This window comes from Pteropus vampyrus, unplaced genomic scaffold, assembly GCF_000151845.1.
Source record: "Pteropus vampyrus isolate Shadow unplaced genomic scaffold, Pvam_2.0 Scaffold322, whole genome shotgun sequence".
In the NCBI taxonomy this organism is placed as follows: Eukaryota; Metazoa; Chordata; class Mammalia; order Chiroptera; family Pteropodidae; genus Pteropus; species Pteropus vampyrus.
In genome coordinates this window covers 1,503,822-1,516,154 of record NW_011889103.1, presented here as the reverse complement: position 1 = coordinate 1,516,154, position 12,333 = coordinate 1,503,822, and the positions used below count along the sequence as shown (strand labels likewise).

The following is a 12,333-nucleotide window of genomic DNA, read 5'->3' as shown; positions in this document are numbered from 1 at the left end:
ATGAGGAAACTGAAGTTCTGAGAGGGAGAGGCTCCCACCTAATCAGCAGCAGGGAAGAGTTTGAACCCAAGCATTGGGCATGGAGGCCAAGATGAGTCACCTCCTCGCACTGGGAACTCAATTGCCCAGTCTGTGAAATGGGGGTCAGAAGGGTGTTGGGTTAGCTATGCTGATGCTGAGGGCTCATGTCTCAACCCCCTGATTTTGGAGAAGAGTACACACCATCCTCAGCCCCATCTCCTCCAGTACCCTTCGTTCACCTATTAGCCTGGATTCTTCTTGTCGTTTTCATTTGAGAAGGGCCTTTCTGCAGAAATGGGCCCCAGACTAGTTCTGCTCATTACCTCTCTGCTTCCCAACCCGACCCAGCCCCAGCCGGGAAGGCCTCCAGCAGACAGCATTTCCCCCAGGGGTGAGGAAGGTGGATACATGAGGGACCCTCTGTCTCCATTCCTCACCACAGGCCAGATTGCCATTTGCTCTATTTAAGATCCTGGAATCTCACAGGGAAAAGATTCTCTTCCCCACCCTGTCACAGAGGGAGCAGCTTTTGGAGAAGCCACATTCTCTCCAAGCCTCAGTTTTCCATCTATAAAGTGGGCACGGCAATCCCTACCTCACAGCCTCGTTGGGAGGAAGGTATGCTTGACATCCCCCACCCCCCATGCCCAGTGAGTTCATTATCAAGGTTTATTTATTTATTTTTGTACATGTCTCACAGTGGTGGTTTTAACACATCACTCTGTTCTGGCTCTCTCTCTCTCTCTCTCTCTCCAACACTTCTAAAATCCACATTTTAGCTGTCGAACCAACACCTCAGGGGAACTCATTCTATCTGCCAGCTGGGGAGGAAGGACAGACCCCAAAGTCTTATTAATGGGGGAGTTAGCTCAGTGGAGTAGAAACAATAATGATAAAAAAGACTAAAAATGTTCCTAAAAATGTTCCTTGGGTTCTATGCAGACCTGGTGCTCCCAGCATCTTACCATGACTGTGAGGTGGAGATGTATCTACACCCTTCTCTAAATGGGGACACTGAGGCACCAAGGTGAAAGGGCTAGTTACTCAGCTGGTGAGTTACAGAGCCAAGATTTGGGCTCAGGGTGGGGTCTGAAACTCAGGCCCACCAGGCTTCCAACCAATCTCGTGGAAGTGAGATGCCCGATCTATGGAAGTAATCAAGATACTGGGGTAGAAGGTGAGACTGTATGGCTCACCTTCACCATCCAATTAAAAAACTACGCATGGATCCCCTACTCCGTGCCAGGCTCCGCTGAACTAAGCGCTGGTGAAGAGGTGAAGCAAAGGAGCTTATATTTATTGAGTCCTGGACAGACCTGCATGGACTCGTCTCTGAATTGTCTGCTGAATGAATGAATGAGCGATTGCATGGATCCATGAACAGATGAGCAAGCAGTGCCAGAGTGGCCAAGTCAAGTGCCCGAAACCTCAGGATTCCACCCAAAGCTCTCTCTTCAGGAAGCGCCTGCCCTTCTGTCCAGGGATCGTGATGCTCATTTTCCTGGTGAGGAAACAGGCTCCTTGTCCGCCCCCAGCGGAGATAGGCGATCAGTCCCTGCGGCCGAGTGGGTTCAGCGGCCGCCCGCCACCTCGGGCCCTGTGCTGGCGGACGCCGGCCAGGGTGGGCGGGGTGCAGGCCCGAGGGCGGCGCGCTGCTTGGAACCTGAGCCGGGGGAGGAGAGACGCCGCGGAGCAGCGGGCGCCTGGCCGGGGCCGCCGGGATTCAGGAAGCGCCCCGCTCCCGGCCACCCGCGCTGCGCCCACCCGGAGGTGAGTGTAGCCTGGGCTCTCGGGGCAGGGACCAGGGGAGGGAGGGCCCAGACGAAGTCCCCTCGCGCTCCTGGGGACGTCGCGGAGGCTCCAAAGGTTCTCCTGGGGCGCAGGAGGCGCGGGGCCCTGCTGGGTGCCCTTGGGCCGGGCACCCACCACTTCCTTGGGGTTCAGTTTTATCATCTGTGAAATGGGAGCCAATGTGGGCCCTGGGGTTGCAGGTCTCGAGGAGGAAGGTCCCGGGTGCCCGAGATCCAAGCTAAGGAACCAAACCCAGGAAGCCCGGCAGCCACCTTGGTGTGGTGGCATTCCTATTTTGGGGTGCTTGGAAGAGGGAGTTGGGGGTCCTGAGGTTGGTCTGGAATCTCTGAGGAAGCTGGAGGGAACTGAGAGTCTGGAACTTCCAAAGGCCAGTTTTAGTTACTGAGTCCCAGAGAGATGACTCTTCCCTCCAGAGGCAGGAAAATCTTTAACCTCCAGCTCTGCGGGGAGACTCTGTGAAGTCCCGAGGACAGGGAGAGACCTCCCAGGCGCCCTACTTGCCTGGAGAAATGAAACACAGACACATTGCTTGAGCTACTTAAAACACCACCCATTTTGCAGATAAGGAAACTGAAGCTCGGATCTGGGAGGTAGTCACATGGAATTTAAACCTAGGGCCGTCTGGCTCCAAAGCCCTCCCTGCCTGGTACCCAAGAGGAGTGCCCTGGAAGTGATGGGGAGGAGGTGGGCCCGTGGCTGTTATGGCTCAGCAACTAAAAAGGGGCCTTGAGAGGCAGTGGGGGGTTGAGGCGTGAACCCCTGAAATTCTAAGCAGATATCATGAGTGAGCTTTGTTCTGGGACACTAAGAGTCTCTCGAGGATTTCGGTTTTGCAACTTTCACTCTCGGGAAGGACAGGGGGATAATTTGGTGACTGCCTCTTTAGAGAGGTCAGGTCGAAGGGTCAGGACCTCGTCATCTGCGAGGTTAAAAGTGGGGCCCATGTGAGCTCAAATTCCCGCTCTGCCACCGCACTACTGTGGCCTTGAGCTAGTCCTCTAGCTGTCTGTGGGGCCACCCCCGGGCTCTCATGAGGACAGACGCCCTGTGAGGAGAGCTGCACCTTGCCTGGTGTTCGCTCGGAGCTGAGCACCAGCCTTTACCATGCTTGTCCTGGTGGTCGTGGCCGCAAACATCATCTTAATGGAAAGGAGTGAAAAAAGGTAATTGCCCATTCCCACATTTCTCCAGTTCATTCTGTTTGAATAACCATGGGAAGCCTTCTTTCCCACCTTTATTGGTAAATCAGAGTGGAGGCTCCTTAGACGGATGGCAAATAGCACACTCATGGGTCATTCGGGTTCACGTTTGTAAAACCAGGTGCAGTCATTTTGAAATGGAGTAAGTAGGTGAATAAGCCTGGGGTTTGTAGAGCTGAGAAACCTTTCTGTTTGGAGTGTGTGGCGTGAACAGGAAGGGCAAGTGATCAGATAGGCAGGGGCTAGGTCAGACCCAGAAACCCTAAAAGTCCAGGCTGAGAGAGCCATGCTGGATGTGTGCTCTGGAAAGGTCCCTCTGGCTGCAGAGTGGGGGCCAGGTAGGGAGGCCGGTTGCAGGCCTGAGGAGTCCTCCAGGTGTGAGATGTGAGGCCCCAGGTGGGGACTGGAGAAGGGCCGCTGAAAGGAGATTAGGAGGGAGAGGAACGCGCAAGATTGGTCTCACTGTGCTTGGCACATAGTAGGTGCTCAGTAAATCGCCATTGCCCTGTTGAGTGACTGAACACATCATTTTGAGAGGGCCTGAGTCCTTTGAGCTCCCTTGTCTACTCCTGGAAGGGGAGGTCCACATGGAGTGGGCTTCTCCACCCCTCATAAGCCCCTGGCCTGCTGTCTGCCTCAGTTTCCTCCATTTTACTCCAGGAAAGATGCTCCGGCCCCTCCCCAAGTCTTAGGGACCCAGCTTTTCTTCTTGTTACACACAGGATCTGGGGAGCCAAGAGAACATTTTATGCCAGCCAGCCCTCTGGAATGCTCTGCATCACTAATTCGGAGCGGAATTTACCTGTTAAAGATTAATTCAGATCTCTCGAGATATCTGTGGTCCTGGGCCCCACAGCTGTCGCTCTGAACTCTGGGTGCAAGTTTCTGTCCAGCTTCCGCCAAGCCTGGGCTGCATTAGTGGTCATGATGATGGTGGTAAGCATTTATTGAGCACTTACTATGTGCCAGGCACTGAGCCAAACACTCTTCGCACGTTTGGATACAAAACTATGATTGTACCTATTTTTGAGAAAGAGAAACTGAGGTCTGAGCAGTGAAGTTGCCGAGGGTCTCTTAGCTGGGAAGGGGCAGAGCTGGAATTGGAATTCTGGGTCTAATATCAAAATTCATGTCCTTTACTTCCAAAGTGGCTTTTCCTGGTTTGTCTGGGCCCAGAGTCGTGGGGAAGATGCTCTGTAGTATAGAGATAAGAACCTGAACTATTCAGATAGGGCTGGGCTTAAACCCTAGGCCTGCTGCGCCCTCACCAGGAAGGCTGAGCTAGTCACCTGGCCTCACTGAGCCTGTTTCCACATCTTTCAAGTGGGGCCCTCGGTTCTCACTTTGCAGGGACAATCAAGACACATGACAGGGCTCTGAAGCACCATCTTCTTCCTCACCCTGTCCCTCGGCCTTTTCTGGGGCATGCTTTCCTCCAGCTCATCCCTAGGGCATAGAGCACCCCTTGCCAGGTAGGTGGGCAGAGGGTAGCAGGGGCAAAGCTAGAGTTGTATCTGGACAAAGGATGATGCCTTTCAGCCATGAAATATTTACAGGCATCAAGTGAGTACCAGGAGCCATCAGCGTTTCCTACTTTCCTGATTTAATGCTTAAACTCTAGGGATGGAACCTGGCCACCTGGTTCAAATCCCAGCTTCCAGTAAGTTCTCTCACTCCTAGGGCCTCGGTTTCTTCATCTGAAAACAGGGGCGATGATAGTGCCTGCTTTGTGGGGTTGTGGGCTGTCTCCAGTGTAACATTGACTGTTTAGTTTATAAGCAATGTCTAGCACCTGATATTCACTTTAGCGGCATCATAGCCTCACCTCCACTAGGGGTGGGCAGGGGCGAGAAGGCTGACTCTTATTTTATAGTTGAGAAAACAGACTCAGAGAGAGAATAAATTTGCCCAGGGTTGCCCCGCTGGCTCATGGCAGAGCTGGACCTGGAAGCCAGATTTGAGTGACTCTGGTCCCGTTGGGTTCCTGAAAAGCCCGCTGACTGGCTTAGCTTCCTTCCTGGAAAGCCACCTTGGACTCACCCCTCTCGGAGTCTGACCCACCTCTGTTCACATTTCAGCTCTGTCACTTGCTGCTGTGTGACCTCAGGAAGTGGTTTAATCTCTCTGTTCTTGGGTCTGCCACCTGGGCTTTGCTGGAAGTCAGAGAGCTCTGCCAGCATGAGGGGGATTCAGGCAGAGCTCCTGCCTTGGGTGCCCTTGGATCTTGTGAGCTGACACCCTGGCTGGCAGGAATGAGGAAGGGTGGCCAGACCTTTATTTTCACTGTGACTTTGACTTCCTTCCTACCTCTGAGCCCCTTCCTGATCATCAGCTTCGTCGTTCTGCCCTGAGCCCTGGTCACTGCTGGCTGTGTGACCCCAAGGAGGTCGCCCCACCTCTCTGGGCAGGTTTCCTCATCAATGAGGGTGGGTCACAGAGACCATGCCAGGGGCATAGGAGGCCTTCCATAAATGCTCTCAAGTCTGTTCCAGATGAGGTCAGGGGACAGGAAAGGCCACAGGAGGTGGGGCAGGAGAGGGGGGTGACAGGCAGGCCATTGACCAAGTGGGAGTACTCTTATTTTTCTTTGGTGGTGAGTAACGGCTGCCCTGCCTGCCTGCCCGCCCTGCCTGCCCCGACACAAAGGGCTGCTTGGTCTCAACGGGTGCCTGCTTTTCCTGAGGGTGGAGGAGCCTAGGTTCCACCCAGCTGAATGGGAGGGCTGACCACCTTCTGGGACAGCTCCTCGAGTGTATATGTGTCGTGGAGGCAATTCCAACATACACCCTGGATGGGCCCCACAGGCTTGGGGAGACCCCAGCAGGCAAGCGGCCAGCTGACCTCAGGAAAGGACCCTTTGTCCTGATTCACTCCTATCTTCCTTTGGCATAAAAGGAGGGGCTTGGTCTTACGTGTAGCCATGGTGAATGAATGAAAGAAGGAAGGAAAGAATGAGTAGTTGGATAGACAGATCAATAAGGCAGGGGTGTCAGAAGATATCACCTGCTCAGATACACTCTGGCTCTGAGACTGATTGAGCCTGGGCAAGTGACCTGGCCTCTCTGAGCCTTAGTGTCCTTATCTGCAAAATGGACTCATGATAGCTGTCTCTTTCACAGGAGAGTATTGGGTTTCATAGTAGGGGCTCAATAAATGATCTGTTAGAGCAGGAGTTCCCAGCCCCTGAGTCGTGGACCAGTACTGGTCCGTGGCCCGTTAGGAACCGGGCCTCACAGCAGGAGGTGAGTGGCGGGAAAGCGAGCTAACTCTCGTCTGTGTTTACAGCTGCTCCCCAGAGTTAGCATCACGGCCTCAGCCCCACCTCAGATCATCAGGCATTAGATTCTCATAGGAGCACTGGTCCCGGTCCCTGGTGCCAAAAAGGTTGGGGTCTGCTGTGTTCGAGGATGGGAGGAAGGAAGTTAGCTAGTTAGTTGGGTAGAGGTTCTGCTATGGAGATCTGTCTGCCCTGGGGAGAATGACGAAGCTTGTCTTTGACTCCTTTCATTTGTATCATGAGTTCATTTGTTCATCGATTCATTGATGTGGTCATTCATTAACTATGTCTTGAGCAGCAACTATGTGCCAGGCCCTGTTCTAGGCACTTGAGACTCAGTGGTGACAGGAAGAGAAGAGGGCCTTGCCCTCTTGGAGCTCGCGTCCAAGTTCCCATCATTCCACTAGCAGTCCTTTGGGGCTGCACTTTATGAGGCCCTGACACCCACGATGATTAAGCAACCCAGCGGTGGGTGCTGTAATGCAATCTTTTATAGAAATAAGGAAACGGGCTCAGAGTGAGTGAAGGGATTTGCCTGGGGTCACACAGAAACTAAGTGGCGAAGCCAAGATTCAGACTCCAAGTTTGTCTGCCTGTGGCATTTCAGCCCCTCACCACCGTGCCAACTATCCTGTGAGTTCCATGGGGCATGGCATTTAGAAGAGTGGCCCCAGAGAGAAGGCTTCTTAGACCCCAAAGGGATGAACTCGAATGGGTGTAAAAGCAGATGGTTGGAATACTAGCCAGATTCCCTTCCTGATGAGCAGTAACCTCTGCAGGATCTCTTGGTCTCTCCGAGCCTCAGTTTGCTCACCTATGAAATGGGGTAACAGCGATGCCTACCTCATGTGGGAAGAAAACGTGAAAGTGCTTGGAGCATGGTAGGTGTTGGATAAATGTCACTCCCCCACTTCCATTCTCCTGGGCTTAGTTTATTCATCCGGGAATGGAGACAATAATATCTAACTTCTAGAGATATTATTTGGATTAAAACAGATAGAAGGCGCCGTGTGAAATGTACCAATGAGGGCAGGCATTGCTGATGGTGGAATTTCAGGCACTGGCCTCAGCCTAATTCTAGGCAGTTAACCAGAGACAACAGCCTACTGCTGGCATAGGCGAGGGTGGCTGGGCCAGAGGGAGGACCTCAGCCTGATTTTCTGCTGCCCCAGGCTCCTTTTCCAGGCTCCTGCCTGACCCATTCATTCCATGGTTTCTGCTCTTCCCTCTGACATGATAAACCGGAGGTTTTGCACCGGGGAATGAAGTGGAGGCTTGTATGTATGTATGGGTGGGTGGGGTCCTGTCCCCTCTAGGCCTCAGCCTCCTAGCTGGGAAATGGGCCAGTGCCTGTCCTGACAGCCTCCCAGAGGTGGCAAGGGATGGAAATGAGGTGGTGAAAAAACCCTTTCTCCCAACAGAGTCATGAGCCAGGTTTTGGAGCCGGGAAGTCTGGGTTTCAGTGCCTGCTCTGCCCTCCCTGGGCCTCGTCTCCACAGCTATCAATTGAGGCACCATCAACAACAAAGAAACAGCAGCTGCCATTTGGTGCTCACTCACTCTGCATCAGGCACCGCCTTAAACTCTTGAATTATCACTTTTAATCCTCACGACAGGTTCCTTGGTGTAGGGGCTATCATCTTATTTTTTTATTTAAAGCGTGCATGTCAAGTCCAACAAAAAATTTACAAAGCAATGCAGGCTCGCCCCTCACCATTTTACAGATGAGGAAACTGAGAACCAGAGAGAAGTGACTTGCTCAAGGCCGGCCAGCGAGTGGCAGGTGGGGATCAGAACATAGCTGCTTTGGGTGGTTCATGAGGCTACACGGTCCTCTCTGGCGGGGATGGAGGGGGGTGGTGGTTCTCCATGGCTGTGACTGTCTTCCAGGAGAAGGACTGGGCCAGAGAGGAGGGGCTGCTAAGGATCCGAGGCCTCCCCATCCTGGCCTGGAGCTGAGTAGCATGGCACTTAGAGTCGGGGGTGGGCTCCTGGGGTTGTGCTCTGACGGGTGGGGCGGAGCGTGGACAGGCCCAGAAGGAGCTGGAGCCGCCTGGGGCAGGGGCCACATGGCCTTGAGCCCCTGCTGTGTGCCAGACCCTTGACGTGTGTTTGATCCCCATGACGCTCCATGTGTCACTGAGGAAACTGAGGCTCAGGGAGAGGAAGCCACTTGCCCAAGGACACGAAGCCAGAAAGGGTTATTGAGATGTAATTCACATACCATACAACTCACCCTTTCAAAGTGTACCATTCAGTGGTTTTTCAATGTATACAGAGTTGTGCAGTCAACGCCACTATCTAGTTCTGGAACATTTTCATCACCTCAAAAAGTTACCCATGCCCCTCAGCAGTCGTTGCCCGCCACTGCCCTGTCCCCAGCTCCTGGCAACCATGCATCTGCTTCCTGACTCTATGAATTTGTCTGTGCTGGACATTTCATGTAAATGGAATCCTATCGTATGCGGCCTTAGTGTTGCATCGTGTGTGCCCTTAAACTGTTGAACCGCACTACCTCTTGGTAGCTCCCACTCTGGGGCTGGGGACCCTGGAATGTGCATGGGTGCCCACGAAGGCTCAGGAGGGGGATATTTTTATGCACTGTCGAATCCCCCAGCCACCGAATCTTTGCCATAGCCACACTGGCCTTGCCCTCTGTAGGCCTGGTGAGTCACCCTAGCCCTGCCCCGTCTGGGCGGAGTGAGCTTGAGGAGGGGCTCCCTCCCAAGTGAGGGGATCCGACAGGACACTGCGGCTCTGTCTGTCCTGGACAGACGGCCACTGTGCAGCAAACAGGAAGCAGGATAGGCCGAGACCTGCTAGGTAAATACAGGCTGGCCAGGGATGGGGCCTGGCATGGCATGATGCCCTCGGCGGCTACCGCCTGCCAGGGGCTGGGGATCCTGGCTGGCAGGAAGTTTCATTTGGCCAAGGGGCTGAGCTTCCAGCAGCTGCTGTTCCGAGGTGGCTGCTGGATGCCAGTCTCTGGGCCCAGCCACTCCACCCTCCTTGGCAGTCATGCCTTCGTTGGGCCTCGGTCAGTTTGTTCATCTGTCCTCTAACAATAATAATATAATGATAATGGTGACGCCAACAACAGCCATCCTTTACTGAGTGCATGTAAAGGATGTACTGCCAGGCTCAGAATTTTACAGACTATCTCATCTAACCCTCACAGCAGTCCCCTGGGGCGGGTGCTAGGATCATCAGCATCTACAGTGAGGAAACCGAGGCACAGGAAGGCTAGGTGACATAGCTGGGTCACATAGCTGGGTCACATAGCTGGCAGTCTGCCTCCTGGGCAGTGGTCCCTCCACCTACCCTGCACTACTTCCTTCGCCCCTTCCTTCCACCCTTCCTTTCTGAAGTCCCCTGGTTCTTGTAAAGTATTCATTGAAGGCACAGGTCCTGGTGCCACACAGGTTCTAATCCTACTTATGCCTCTTAGGAGCTGGGCAACATTGGGTGCGCGACTCCACTCTTCCCACCTAGAACATGGGGGGTTGGACAGGGCTTGTGTTTGTGTTTTCTCTCCGACATCAGTGAACCTCAGTGTCCCCTCTTCCTAGTCCCTTCCCCCACCCATGTCACCCTCCAACTGATCTAGAATGACAGTCGTGCATATTCCAGAGTACTGTAGGAAACGGGGCCCCACAGATTGGACAAGGAGCCCCAGGATGCGGGGAGGAAGAAGTGTCCTGGGTCTGTCTGGGAGCCTCAGCCCTTCCGCCTGGTCTGCCTCCTCCCTACCTACTCACCTGTCTATTTTTCCTTCCTACTTTTCTTCTCCCAATGCCTCAGGCTGCACCGTTCCTCAGTCCTTCCCGTACTTGCTCCTCTCCGCAGTTTGACCTGCTGTCTCCTCTGCCCTCCTGCCCGTTGTCAAGCCCCAGTCCAAACATCCCTCCTCCTGGCGGCCTCTCCCTGTCCCCATCAGGATGAATGTCTCTTTCTCCTGCCTGCACCGTCCTGGAATGTCAGAAGCCCCTGGTCTTACAGTTTAAGAAAGGAAATGTTTTTTAATGCCCCATTCTGCCTCGGCACGGTGCTAAATGCTGGGGGGATGGCAGACACAAAATAGTCCCTACTTCATGGAACTAAAACTCTGGAGAAGAGAGAAGTCGAATCAAAGAATAATACATGTAAATATAAAAATTTCATCATGAAAAGTGCTCTAAAGGGAGACACGTGTTGCTCTGAGAGGAAACCACCAGGCTGTTGGTTTAGACTGGAGGGCCAAGAAGGCCATATACAGGAAGTGCTGGTTGAGACGAGACATGCAGAAAGGGAATTAGCCAGTAGAGGAAGAGTTCCAGGCAGAGGGAACAGCCGGGCAAAGGCCCAGAGTAGGGAAAAGCCATCCGCCTTCTCTCCTAGATTCTTGCATGGGGTTCCACTCTTTTATGCTACCGGGTGCCCTGCAAACAGGTGGCACTCAACAGATGCCTGTTGGAGTGAATTGATTCCAGGTGAAAGGGAGCCAGGAAGAACCAGCTCCCTAGAATTCTTCCCCCGGGGCGGAGCAGCCCTTACACGCACGCCCAAACTTGCCCTCAGATTTAAGCAGCTTTCCTTGATCACGTAATCAGAAGGATGGGATTTGACAAGTATGTGCCAGGGTTTCCATGAGATCAGGCAAAGCCATGGAGTCCCGGTGAGGTGAGGATGGGCCCTTCCACCCTGTGCAGTGCGGGGCAGGGCAGGGGGTGGAGCCAGAGACCCCCATTGAATCTGGGGTTCGAAGAGAGAAGACACCTGCCTCTCACTTAGTCATGGAATTTGCAGTTTACCGAGGACTTACTTTGTGCCAGGTGCTTGACTCAAGGTATGTAATTCTCACAATAACCCAGTTAGGATCTCCACCGGTGGGTGAGGGAAGTGAGGCTCGGAGAGGCTGAGTACCTTGCTCAGGCTCACCGTCTAATGAGCGAAGGGCCTGGGAACCCACCTCCTGATGTGTCTGACGTCAAAACGCACACTCTTTCCATGCCCCACTAGCTCCCACCTGGTGTGGGGTGGATTTGGCTGCCCTAACTGAACCCTCTGGGGCTGTCGGAGCAGAACGCGTGACCTTCCAGATGGCCCTGTGTCTGGAGAGCCTGGAGCCTCTCTCAGGGGCAGAGAGGACCCTGGCTCAGCCCTGTGTCTCCTCACCCGTCTGAGGCCTCTGCATCTCTTAACTCATCCACTCTCGAGCCCTTCTGGTCTACACAGCTCTTAGCACCACTGGGCATGACTCTGCTTATTGCTCCATCTGGCTGTTTACTGTTTTTCCGCTAGATGGTCAGCCCCAGGAGGGCAGGGATTTCTGCCCAGTATCTGGCACACAGTTGGTGCTCAATAAGTTTTTGTCGAATGAATGGATGAATGGTTTCTACTCCTGTTCCATGGGCCCTGGGATTCAGATCCCCCTTCTGTGTCTCCTGCCACAAGTACCATCTGTGCGTGTACTATGATTTAGTATATATAGTCAAACAAAGGGTTTGGGTGCTTAAAACAAAAACATTTGGAATTTGCTGCTTTAAATGAATATGCAGTGGTGATACTGCGGGCGGGGATGTTCATGCTCACGCATCAGTGTGCTGGGGTGAGTCCCTGATGCTCGCCTGGCGCCATGCATAAGCATACAGGACGTTCGCATGCGGAGGGGACGCACACGAGGACTCAGCCTCTCCCGCCTGCACCCCTCCTTCCCTCCTAAGTCTGGCAAGGGTTTGGAATGTGTAATTACAGCCTAAAGGGCAAATTAGAACAGGGAGTGAACTCTTTCCCTAGCCACAAAGAACAGGGCAGTGTTTGGGGAAGGAATTACCACAGAGCAGCCCAGCAGTCCGTGTGTGTGTGTGCGCGCGCGCGTGTGTGTGCATGCTCTGGTGTGTACACATACTTGGGTGGTGTGGTGTGCAAGGAATCCAGGCTTAGGATCCAGAGGCCATTCACTCCCTGGGTGGCCCCTCGGAGCCTCAGTTTCCTCAGCTACAAAATAAGAGCGGTAGCCCAGCTTTGCTCACTGGACTCGGGGGG

General features: G+C 53.6%; 1 protein-coding gene across 1 annotated transcript in view; it reads left to right on the top strand.

Annotated features, from left to right (window-relative positions):
• The first annotated feature begins 1,700 nt into the window (after positions 1 to 1,700).
• Positions 1,701 to 12,333, top strand: part of TRPV4 (transient receptor potential cation channel subfamily V member 4) — a 38,394-nt gene continuing 27,761 nt past the window's right edge. Inside the window, exon 1 of the mRNA XM_023521911.1 lies at positions 1,701 to 1,791. The gene's annotated coding sequence lies outside the window, so the exon portion shown is untranslated. The remainder of the gene's footprint in view (positions 1,792 to 12,333) is intronic.